At 43.7% G+C, this 12,981-nt stretch overlaps 1 long non-coding RNA gene across 1 annotated transcript; it reads left to right on the top strand.

The window, feature by feature from the left end:
• Positions 1-5,151: 5,151 nt before the first annotated feature.
• On the top strand, positions 5,152-8,659 carry LOC144992586 (uncharacterized). The gene is made up of 2 exons (XR_013656656.1): positions 5,152-7,449; positions 7,528-8,659. It is a non-coding gene; the product is annotated as an uncharacterized LOC144992586 (long non-coding RNA).
• Positions 8,660-12,981: the final 4,322 nt, after the last annotated feature.

Genomic DNA, 12,981 nt, shown 5'->3' with positions numbered 1-12,981 from the left:
GTGACATTAGGAGCTACATAGATCAATTGCAGAATAACTAATGTATATATTTCTTACCTGTTTATGCTCCAGGAGGACGATAACGCTCATCCCAGGGCTTCCAAGCTCTGCTTGGCTGAGTTGGTCCACGGCCTCTCTCATTGTAGTTTCAAATAACCGGAAGGAGGAATTTCCTTTGACAGCGTCCTCCATCCCTTCATCATTCCAACGCACCAAACCCTCAAGGAGATATGGATGGAAATGTGCGTCACTGTGAAACAAAAAGGGTGAAACAAACAGGGTTTCAAAAGTCTCTGAACCATATGAAAGGAAATGTTAGAAATGTTTACAGAAAGGTTAGGAATCCAGATGTTCAGCACACATTACCTGGTAGAAAACGGTTCAGGTGGAGGTCGACCCATGGGGACACCTGTAGCAAGACAGCTCCACCCCTCCTCTCTTTAGTGTTCCCGTCTTCACGTAGAGTGGGACGTCCTCGGATGGTGGTTTGGCTGTTCGTTACTAATCTGTTGTATCCGTTCGTGGTCCAAGGGTGTCCTTCCCATCTGCACCATCGATGGATGAGTGCTCCAATCAATGCTGCAGTCTCCTCCACTCCCCTGATCCTCCTCCCACAGTGGAGCACTGACTGTCCTTCTAGAAACATGGCCACTTTTCTTTGAGGCCAGCTCAGCCTCCTTGGCATAGCAAAGAGCAGCCACACCTTCTGGATCCCACTCAAAAATGCACTCAGACATACCCGTAGAGCGGATGAGCCTCTGTCGTGACACCTGCAGCAAATTGCCGCATGAAATGCCAGATGTCCAGGCGCACCTCAAGCTCATCCCACTCTGAAAATGGGGTCTTCACCAGAGACTGGCCGCGTCTGCTGCAGTAGTCTCTGTCCACGTACGTCACTTTTGGGGACAAAAAGAAATGACCACATTTTCTTTGGCGTCCACAAGAAGATGTCTGGTGAGGCGGGAGGCTGAGTGTGAACCAGAGCGGGCTGAGGAGGATGCCACCAAAGCTTTAGCAGCGACACAAGTTCTGCCTTGCCGGTTCTTTGCATCTTTGCAATCCGCTGGTGCTGGAAGCGAGGCAGTTGTTCTTTCCAGTGGACTGGAAGCTCCAGCGCTGACTTTGCTGCTGCCACAGATGGAGAGGGACCAGGACAGGCCTCTGAGGAAACAGAAGAATGACTCTTCCAGCTGTCATTTCATAAATGACATAAATGACAGTGGAGAACAGAGAGAGGATCAAAGAAATGAGACTCTAAACAAGGCTTTTTGGCAAACAAACTGTTTTGTTAAAAAGGCTTCTAAATGTGCTTTTGATTAAAAAAAAACTGTCTCCTATATTACCCAGACTACAACACACATCTGGGAGCCAGTTTAGTTCGTGCTGGTTTGCGGCGCCTTCCGTCCGTGAAACCCGGGTTCGACTCCGGGCTGCTCCCTGTTCCCTTCTCTACCTCTGCCGGTTCCAAGCCCGGTTTGAGAAGGTTGCGTCAGGAAGGGCATCCGGCGTAAAACATTGCCAAATTTACCATGCGACTCGTTCGCTGTGGCGACCCCTGATGGGAGAAGCCGAAAGTGGAAGAAGAAGAAGACAACACACATGCACTTAGCTGTGCTTCACATTGTGCTGCAGCAAAAAGCAGCTCCTCGTCATGGGAGTGTGTCTAGAGGAAATGAGAAACATATTACTCTAAGAAACACACACAGACAAACTTCCTCACCAGCAGTCAAAAGCTGCCTTTGGGCCAAAGGTTTGGCTGGAGGTTCTCCTCCTCTGGGAGGAGGCACTACAGGATCTAAAAAAGAGCAAATGGACATTTTTAGCATATTGCTGAATGGGTGGATGCACGTGGAATTGCTCTGAGAACAAATAAATATCCATGTATACTCACAGTGCTTAGCTGGTGATGCGAGTTTTTTAATGAGCTAAGAAGTAGGGATATTTTTGCCAAGTCCTAAGAGTGCCTTCACAGCTGCAGTCTGCTGGACGCCGGTTCGGATCTGGGTGGATGAAGGGGTGGTGGCACTGGAGGATGGAGTTGCAGTGGAGGATGGAGTTGCAGTGGCAAAAGAAGATGCAGCTGGAGAGGCAGTAGCACAAGATGGTACCCGTCTTTTTATGACGTATGTCTTGAAAATTGCCATGTTGGCTTGTGCCGTAACCAAATAGTTGATGAGGGCCTCCTTGCTCTCGTCCTCATAAGCCTCCTTCATGGATAATAATTGATAATAATCATGTGATAATAAACACTGCCATAACCCATGATGACAGTAAGTCATGTGTGGGGGACACCTCCTCCCCCAGGAGAAACCTCGACCCCGCCCTCAACTTCCGGTTCCGGGTTACACAGCTGGACGCGTGGCGTGCCTCTCTGCGAATACTACTGTCTTCAAATTACTTAAAAGGTTGATTTTCCCCAAAAAAGAGAGCTGACCATGCCCCCGAAGAAACCCCAGGAATACGAAGACCTCAAAAAGACTCTTGACATTATTCAAGAAACGCTGAAAAGTTTTATGGAACAAGTGTCGGCTAAGCTAACGCCACTTTGGCAAATGATGGAAGAGTTCCGAAGATTTCGGGCTCAAAACGAGCAGCGAGAAAACCGGGTCGAGATTCTGGAGAAAAGACTGGACGATGTGGAACAGCAAGTAAGGATGAATAATGTCATTCTCACTGGAGTACCAATCAAGCCTCGAGCGAAACTGAATGCAGCAGGAGCAAGCACTGCTAATGCTAGCACTAGCGTAGCTAGCAGTGCTAATACGGAGAACGGTGCAGAGTTGGAGCAGCAAATACATTCATTTCTCACATCTATAGGGATTTCCCTGGATCTCAATACCATCGAGACCTGCCACCCGCTTCCCAGGAGAAAGGAGACGGATAAACCAGCGATCCTCATCAGGTTTGTGAATCAAAAACACAAGCTAGCTTTGATGACCCAAAGGAAAGACCTGAAAGGTTCGGCTGCTTATCTGAATGACCATCTGACTAGAAGGAATGCTGAAATCTCAAAACATGCACGGCTTCTCAGGAAACGTAAGCAGATTGAGAACACTTGGGTTAAAGGCTGCAGGATTTATGTCAAACCGCTCGGTCCAGAGGACCGGTCCAAGGTTCTGGTTGTGAACACCATGACAGACTTTGAGAAGTGTTTGATCACGGTCGTCTGAAACAACGTGGAGTAATAAACCAAAGAGCCAAATAATTTAAAGAAATATGACACGTGGATTCATCACTTTCTCTGTATGTCTGACGTAACCTGAATAACAGCAGAGTTCTGACATGCAGACAACTTGACATAAACTTTCACCGTCGCTGATATCAGCTGAAGAAGGATATGGACCTGAATCTAATGTCTGCAGACATAACATCGAAGAGAACTATTAACTGTTTTGAACCCAGAAGAACGGTTGTTATCAGTAAAAGAAGAAATACCAACCTTGGACAATCGACAGTTATGGAGCCTTTTATTTTTCCCCTACAGCATTACTTTATTGTAAAAAAATAAATAAAAGTACAAAAAAAAATATTAAAAAAAGTAAAACAAATGATTAATCACTTATTGAAAATTGTTAAATTGATTGACTTTTAATGATATTACTTCACTTTCTCCAAAAATTTATAAATTGATTCAAAAATCTTTCCTAATGTAGCATAATTTTGCACATGTTTTTAACTTTTGATACTTGATCAAATTTTGCTATGAAAATTCCTGAAACAGTGTCTACTTTACTGATATAGTATTATGTTTTATTCATATGAATGGTTTTTATAAGTAACATAATCTGCATATATTTCAGATGACTGATCTGCATTTGCCATGTTGATTTCAAAAATATTTATTTTTGACGTAATACTTAAGTAATTCATCTTTGTCATGTGCTTTATTGATATCTTATGATTTTTAATTCTGTCTGATAAAAACTGGGAACCAGATATTGATAAATCATGTAATAAAATGGTTATAGTATAACGGGGTGGGATTATATAAGTTCGCTTCCTTCCACTCCCTTTCAAGCAATATTTATTAATGTCTAATTATCCTAAGTTTGATTAGTTACTGTATGAATGTATAACTGATGATTATATTGCTGTTGTGTATTATTTCTACTTAATTGCTTGAAATAAACCATTTCAAATCAAATCAAAAAACAGAAAACCAACCAAAGTCAATTCAGTCCCCATTTTCTGGGTGGGATGAACAGCACCAGGTTGGAGAGAAAGAGCCAGACACTCTCAGTCCATAAAAAAATATGAAAAAAATTGAGGATAATAAGATGTTAAAAAAGAAGCATAAACAGTAACAGATGTTTTTTTCTCCATGTGGGATTTTGGCGTCTTGGAGCCAGCGGGGGGGGGGTCCTTCAGTCCAGTTCTCATACAGTAACGGCTAAACCTCTTGACAAAACTACAGTTTACCAAATTATTTCTCTACAACTCAGTCATTCATACAGAGTTAATTGACATCTCCACACTTTTTCTTACTTTATTGTGAGCGTTGTTGTGAAGAAACTGGATTCTCTAGAAAGGACTGTATTAAATTTTAGGTTCGTACCCGTCAGTTTCTTGCACACAGAAATAATGAATAATGACTCAGAGACAGTTACTTAGCTTTTGTGGAGGTTTTACTTCGCACAAACACGAAGGGGACAGACAGATGAACATGGTACATTCAAAGTCCGAACCAACGAGCTCAGGGATGGGCTTTGGTATAAAAACCCTGCATTTGCATATTCAGAAGATCGTCCGATGGACCTCGTGTGAAAATAACGCCCACAGGTTACTGCTGGAAAGGCGCTTCAAGGCTAAAGTGAAGATAAGTCTGAGGCCTGCTCAGCAGAAAACACATGCACAGAAAAAGGGAGGATGACAATAAACTGTGAAAACAATAGCTTGGCTGTGCTTTCTTCAAATGTAATATAATTTTGAGATGACAATACATGCTCAGTGAATTAAGTTTAAACCATTAGTGTAATAAAAGTTAAAGGCAGTTTCTAACTATTCTTCACATACCCCCCTGTTTGTCATATCAAAATTATACATGGAAAGTCAGCAGAACTCCTGTTATCATCAACCATATACCATTTCACGAAGATCATCAGTATAGGCAGCATTTTGGCTCTGCATCGAAAAAAAAGTGTAGAGGCACAGGTAAATACACAAGAAAACATAAAATCAACGTGAATAAATGAGCATATCAGAGGTGGTAGGTGATACATGAGTGTTGATGCGAAAACCTCCAGGGCTAAACTTATACCATCTGTAGGAAACCTTCATTGAGCAATCAGGGAGGGCAAAACTCATCAACGACTCTGTGCCCCTCAGTAGTCATCCGTAAGGATACGCATGCATCACCAGTCCAAACCTCGGCACAAAATCATTAATTAAATTTACATAGAACAAGAAACAAATTAAGAAATAAAGAAAATAAAAAAAAATCAAATCAAACAAAAGAAAAACGATAAAATAAATCTGTAAAGACCAGTTTCAACCATGAGCGGATGCGCATTAGGTTAATTGTTGGCATAATGCTGATAGAGTCGGCCTGGCAGCGATAATTCATTTGACACATGGAATCAAACAGGTGACGAAAAGAAAAAAGAAAAACAACACACAGAGGACCGGAGTGACTAGTTTTATCAGTACACTCCACCAGAAGTAAGCCAATAAAGTGGGGACCCAGACCAGTAGGCGTCAGTCATCTGAGAAGAAATGTTTGATTTAAGGGCCTTGACCTCACTGATGATGTGAATGAGATCTCCAGAGGAAGAGGGAATAAAAGTACAAGATGAAACCACGAGGAACAGCTGGACCCATGTTAGCTGGTTCGAAGCTCACTGTAGCTGGAAGAGAGGAGCGCTAGAGGAAACACATCAGGGAGCTCCCCTCGCCAGGAGTAGTGTCACACTTCGTAGTTGGACTTCAACCAGGGGTGCGTCTCAAACTGTCAGTCTCATAGGCTCTCAGCAATTTACAGTGGCTTACGTGAATCCAGGAGGGTCAGTCAGCTATGTGTACTGCAGTTGGCATAGCGAGGAGAACCTTGAAGGGTCCTGTCCACCTCGGGTGAGACCAATCAGTCCGTTGAATGGCCTTCGAGTAAAGCAGGTCACCAACAGGGGCCTTCTGGTCGGGATGCAGAGTCTGTGGGGAGGAGAGAACTGGAGGCAGACTCAATGCGTTCCTTTGTTCTCACAGCTTTCTTCAAACAATCATGTAAATCATCAATGGTGTCAGTAGAGCCAGGCATGAGAGTAGGAAAAAATCAGGAAAATAAATAAATAAAATAAAAATAAAATTGTGGGGAAAAAAAACACATTGAAAGTGAAACAGACAAGAACTGCGTCTCATTTTAACAGCACCATGAGCGTTAGGTCGTAAATAAATAAATCATACACGGAAACAGTAAAACGGTAAAAACAGGCACGTTCACTAATGGGAAAGTTTGAACGGAAGGGAGTAGAGCACACTGCATGTGATTCTGGAGAATTCGCACAAGAGAATCACAGGTGACATTGTTTCAACTATCAGCCGCGCAAGCAGCTACAGCTTACAGCGAGTGAGTAAAGGTGGGGGGCTGATCAGATAAGGTGGTGAGGTCCAGGGAGAGAAATAATTTTGCTAGAAACAGAAACTAAATGTCCCAAAAATTTTAACCAGTGCTTGGGCCAGCTGGAGTTTAGTTTTACCGCACTTATTGCCCTGAGAGTTGAAACTTAGAAAGATTAGCAGACATGTCCATTAAAAAAAAATGTAAGGACGAGTTAGTGAACCAGAGATCCTCAGGAATGCTTTTAAGGGGTCAATCCTGATTTACAAGCAGAAATGCAGGGACCTGAGAAGTGGGGTCAGAAGGCTGCAATCAAACTTTTTATGAACAGGGGAAAATGAACTAAAAAAGGGAAGCGGCATCAGCCATCTGAGTCTGATCATGTTTATTCAAGAGGGAGGTGTGTACTGCAGAAAATGATCCACGTCTGCTTTGTAAGAAATGATACTTTCTATAGCTTTTTCTGAACATCCACCCTAGTCCATGTCCTAAACACTAAAATACACACTAAAATACACAGTAAAACACGTCCTATCAGTATTCGGAGAGCAGAGAAAGCTGTTATATCTGCTTACAACGGAGAAATCACCCCTCCTTTCTGCGAGTTCTCATCAGCCTGTCTGCAGGATCGGGCACGCGCACTCTGATCTGTGAAGCTGTTCCCCCCTCCTTCTGCTCTGTCCTGCACTCTGGGGCTGCTTAACTTTCCATGAAATCCATAATCTTTAACCAATTTATCAAAATACTTGATTAATGTCTGATCCTGACTTTCCACATACTTCCAAACTTCATGAAAAGCTTTCTGGACCTGACCAATGTGCCGTCTTTCTTTTTAGTGAGATTTTGTGAATGAGTCCCACCCATCTTTTTGAGGTTTTTGATCGACGATCAGCCACAACGTTCTCAGGAATTCATAGACCACACCATGCTTCTACAAGAGCTAAATCCCTTGCGGATGTGGCTGTCCTGACAACCAGCTTCTCAATTTCAATCACAAACCAGAGTTCCCACCCAAGTAACCCTTTTTATGGATTCTCCAGCACTGAATCTAATCAGCAGAAAAAGCTTGGAGAATCAGAAAAGAAACCTAATTATTTGTCAACTGAGTCACTATTTTGTTTTAGAACGAGGCATTAATCAAAGCGAGCACACACCACAGGGGCTGTCGAAAAAAAGGGCAAACTCAGACACAGACAGAGAGACACAAAAAGCGTTACACACACATAGTTTCCCCGGAGCTCCGTTTCGTCTCAAAAGTCATACTCAGCCATCCCAAGGCTCTATTTCTTCGGCTTCACTCGCCGCGGCTGCACCTACACTTATGCCTACACTTCCGGCCTACACTGACGTCCCTACACTTCTTCTCCTTCCCTGGAGGACTTATTTCCCTACACTTGTGCCTACACTTCCATCCCTAAACTGCCATTCCTCCGCGGAAGGAAGGCGGCTACAATGACGGCCTCGCGCGCCGAACCACACTTGTCCCGTCTGCGCAAGATGACTCGTGCACGCGCAGCACCTTGCCTGCAAGCGGGGCCTGCAAGCGGTGCTTTGCTCAGCGTGCTCGCGCAGCGGACTGCAGCCGTTTCTCTATTCTTCCCCCAACATTGATGCACGCACACACAAAGACACAGACACAGTCAACATAAAGCCCTAACAAGTAAAGAGAGGACAGACTTTCTGTGTGGCGTACTCACTTCAAGCAATAAACCTCGTTATTTGATGAGGGTCCGACGTGGCCGAGGGCAAAACCGGATCCAGGGGCGGGGGGGGGGGGGGGGGGGGGTCCTTCAGTCCAGTTCTCATACAGTAACGGCTAAACCTCTTGACAAAACTACAGTTTACCAAATTATTTCTCTACAACTCAGTCATTCATACAGAGTTAATTGACATCTCCACACTTTTTCTTACTTTATTGTGAGCGTTGTTGTGAAGAAACTGGATTCTCTAGAAAGGACTGTATTAAATTTTAGGTTCGTACCCGTCAGTTTCTTGCACACAGAAATAATGAATAATGACTCAGAGACAGTTACTTAGCTTTTGTGGAGGTTTTACTTCGCACAAACACGAAGGGGACAGACAGATGAACATGGTACATTCAAAGTCCGAACCAACGAGCTCAGGGATGGGCTTTGGTATAAAAACCCTGCATTTGCATATTCAGAAGATCGTCCGATGGACCTCGTGTGAAAATAACGCCCACAGGTTACTGCTGGAAAGGCGCTTCAAGGCTAAAGTGAAGATAAGTCTGAGGCCTGCTCAGCAGAAAACACATGCACAGAAAAAGGGAGGATGACAATAAACTGTGAAAACAATAGCTTGGCTGTGCTTTCTTCAAATGTAATATAATTTTGAGATGACAATACATGCTCAGTGAATTAAGTTTAAACCATTAGTGTAATAAAAGTTAAAGGCAGTTTCTAACTATTCTTCACAGTTGTTATAACTGCTGTTAGAAAATCCTCCTCCGTGTTAGCAGGTTGGTAACTGCACTGCGGTGCTGCTGGCACCTGGACTACCGTGTCAACTTTTACCTTGGAGAAATTTCTCCAACATCAAATAAGTCTGTCAATGAAAACTGCATATCTGTGACCATCTCTGGACTCTGGGTGCAGTGGTCCAGCCAGGTCGGTATGAACAAGCTCTAAAGGCTTTTTAGCTCTTCCGTCAGGCTCTCCATTTCTGGTTTGGTAAAGTTTACCCTCAGTGCACACTTCACATGTTGGAAGTTTGGTAGTTGAACCCTTGATTTTCATGCCATCAACGACATTCTGCAACTTCTGAATATCTGCATAATTACAATGTCCCAGACTTTCATGCCACGTCTGCATGTTAAAGCATCCTTTACACGTTTCATCACACTGAATAGCATAAGTTTCATCTTTACTTGTGTGTAAATAATATAACCTTTCATGTACATAAATAAGAAATTTCGTCTCTGTGAATCAGAACGTTCTTCCTGTTCTTGAAGATCACAGTTGCTCCACCAGCTGTTGCTGCTTTCAGCCAGAAGATGTCCTGTGGGTAGGATGGGATGTACAAGGCCTGCTCCAACACAGCCTTCACACGTCTGCCTATGCGCCTCTGCGCGTCACCACGACCTCTTTACACTTTGTGCCGTCAGCCAGGTCCACACAGTGTGGTCCAGCCTGGAACTTCTCATCAAAACGTCTGAACTTCCGGAGATCAGTGATGATATGTGAAGTTGCTCCACAGTCGACCATCAGGCCCTTCAGGTTAATGTCTGCTCCCTCGCTCACTCGGAAAGCAACTCCTTCTCCTGGTTTTCCGTCTCGCTGCAGGCTTTGTGTGCGTCGTCTCGTCCTCTGCGCTGTCTGCGTCTGCAGGTGCCGTCCGCGTCTGCAGGTGCCGTCTGCGTCTGCAGGTGCCGTCCGCGTCTGCAGGTGCCGTCCGCGTCTGCAGGTGCTATCCCGGTGCGTGCTGCTTTTGCACAAGCTGCACCACAGTTTGCGCTGGCAGGTTCTGGCCAGGTGTCCCTTCAGGCCGCATCTGAAGCATACAAAGTCCTTTGTCGCCTTCCCTGCTCCTCGCTCACCTGGGCTGGCAGATCTCCCCCTCTGGTGCACGCGGGCGTTCATCACCTTGTCACCTGCTGCGGTCGCGTCCTCAGAGCTCCGTAGCTTTTTTTAAACTCTGTAAATGACATGGTCTTATGCTGTTGTGTCACATGGATTGCAAATGGTTGGAATGACTCAGGTAGCCCCTTCAGGACGACGGCAACCACCAGACCATCGCTCAGGGTTTCACCGGCGTTTCTCAAGGCCGTGATAGCTGTCTCAGCGCTGATTATATATTCTGTCACGCTTTCATTGTCCAGCTTTTTCAGTGAAGTCAGTTCAGTATAAAGACTGATCATGATACGAGGCTTTTCCTTTATTTTGGTAGTAGTCTCTCAGGATCTGTGGTTAGCGAAACGTTTCCCGACCAGTTCTGTTGTTTCCCGTGTTTATCGTCAGAATCAACGTCATGGCACCCGGTAAAAAAACGTTCTATGGCTTGGGATCATTTCATCTTGAATTCTCCTAAGAAGGTAATACACTATTAATGTTATTTTATTAATAGCCACTGCTGATTGTTAGTTTTATAGGTATGTCTGTCAGTTTAAATGAATAATTTTTATTCTTTCCATTTCTTTTTTAGGTGCAACGTTTGATTTGCAAACATTAATTGGCATTTAATGACAGTACATCCTCCATGATGCGACATCTCCGCTCATCATTTTGAAACTCCGCAGGTGGCAAACCAAACCTTCAATCCTCCTCATGTCGGTAATAACAATATATATATATATATATATATATATATATATATATATATATATATATATATATATATATATATATAACAAATGGCACATGTTACAGGGAGTTAAACAGATAGCTCAGTGATATAGTTAGTGGCATGTGCAACCTCAGGTCATGAGTTTAACGCTCAGCTCATATGATTTTTTGTTTTTTAAATCTTCATATGATGGATGTTTTTCAGTGTCCAGAAAGCAAGAACCTTATTCTGAATTGGTGGTTATGATTGTAATAGATGCACAACCATTTCGATTGTTCAAGACAATTGAATACGGCTGAATTCTAATACTGCTCTACTTCCCAGGAATCCTTGCTGGAAATCCGGCACCTGTTCAGGAAAATGAACTGGACCTCAAGCACACAAAGAACAGAACAAACAGGTTACTGGTGGAGCACTAGGTCCAATCAGAAACCTGAAAGATGGCCGAGCATGGCGGTTTTGGAAGTGCAGCTCTTCCTTATGGGTCAACTTCTAAACAACTTCAGGAAGATCTTCAACCTGTAAGTTCTCCATTTCTTGGTTTGGCCGCTGTCCAGATGTTTTCATTTTGCTCTTTAGTTTACTAAATTTTTGTCTAAAAATATTTGGGGCAAAAAACACTAAATTTTTTAGTTGGTTTTTGCGCTAAATATTTCCAAAATTTGTTATGGAGTTATGACATTACTTGCTGAAGCAGAGCTTAAATTTGGCTGTATTCTAATCTACACTATTCTATTCAACCAGTGCATCTGTAAGTTGGGGATAGATGCTTCCAGACGTTGAACCGCTGAAACGATGCTGTCCTCCCACTCTTGCTGTCGGCGAAATCTGCTGCTCATCATGGGCGCCGAATCGGACACCGAAAAGTCACTTCCCGGGCCCTTGGCCAGATCTGATGCACTTGGGGGGGCACCCGGATCCAACTTGGAGGATGAACTGCACAACGGCGGGTCTGAGCCTGATGTAGTGTTTTTTCATCCCCAGACCTCTGCTTCTCCAGCTTTTTGTGGCTGGCCATCTGCAATCCCAGTTCTGACACCACGCGGGTCCCTCAGGGAAATAAAGCAAGCAGAGGAGCCAAGGTGAGGGCGTTCCTTTTTCATTCCAGAACAAGAGCATTTTCATTGTATTTTCCTAGCAAATTTCATTTTCATGGCATCTTAATTACATATTCAATGCATTTTTATTATGAATTCTATTTTCAATGTTTTTTCAGTGCAAATTTCATTTTCAATGCATTGTCAGTGCAAATTTCATTATCATTGCATTTTAATTGCGAATTTTATTTGCGTTACGTTTGCGTGCAAATTTCATTTGCGTTGAAATGCTTAAATATGGCTCTATTCTAATTCTGCTTTACTTCCCAGGATTCCTTGCTGGAAATCCGGCACCTGTTCAGGAAAATTAACTGGACGTCAAGCACACAAAGAACAGAACAAACAGGTTACTGGTGTAGCACTAGGTCCAATCAGAAACCTGAAAGATGGCCGAGCATGGCGGTTTTGGAAGTGCAGCTCTTCTTTATGGGTCAACTTCTAAACAAATTCAGGAAGATCTTCAACCTGTGAGTTCTTCATTTCTTGGTTTGGCCACTGTGCCGATGTTTTCATTTTTCTCTTTAGTTTACTAAATTTTTGTCTAAAAATATTTGGGGCGAAAAAGATACACTTTTTATTCAGTTTTGCAATAAATATTTCCAAATGTCGTTATGGAGTTATGACTTTTCTTGCTGAAGCAGAGCTTAAATGTGGCTGTATTCTAATCTACACTATTCTATTCAGCCAGTGCATCAAGCCTGGCCTGGGACCCGGAAAGTGACTTTTTGGCATCCGATTCGCTGTGCATGATGAGCAGCAGACTACGCGGACAGCAAGAGCGGGAGGACAGCATCGTTTCTGCGGAGTTTGTGCGATGAAATGGAAGCTTTTCCATTTCCAACTCACTCAGGCTCAGCTCGTCCGTCATGCGGTTCATCCTCTGAGGAAGAGGGGGTGAAATCGGGTGTTCCCCCCAGTGCATCAGACATGGCCAACGGCCCAGGCGCCCATGATGAGCAGCAGATTTCGCCGACAGCAAGAGTGGGAGGACAGCATCGTTTCAGCGGTTCAGGGTTTGGAAGCATCTATCCC

This window comes from Oryzias latipes, chromosome 6 (assembly GCF_053564925.1).
Source record: "Oryzias latipes strain Hd-rR chromosome 6, Olatipes_Hd-rR_3.1".
Taxonomy (NCBI): Eukaryota; Metazoa; Chordata; class Actinopteri; order Beloniformes; family Adrianichthyidae; genus Oryzias; species Oryzias latipes.
The sequence above is the reverse complement of the archived record's forward strand: the minus strand, read 5'-3'. Positions and strand labels throughout refer to the sequence as shown.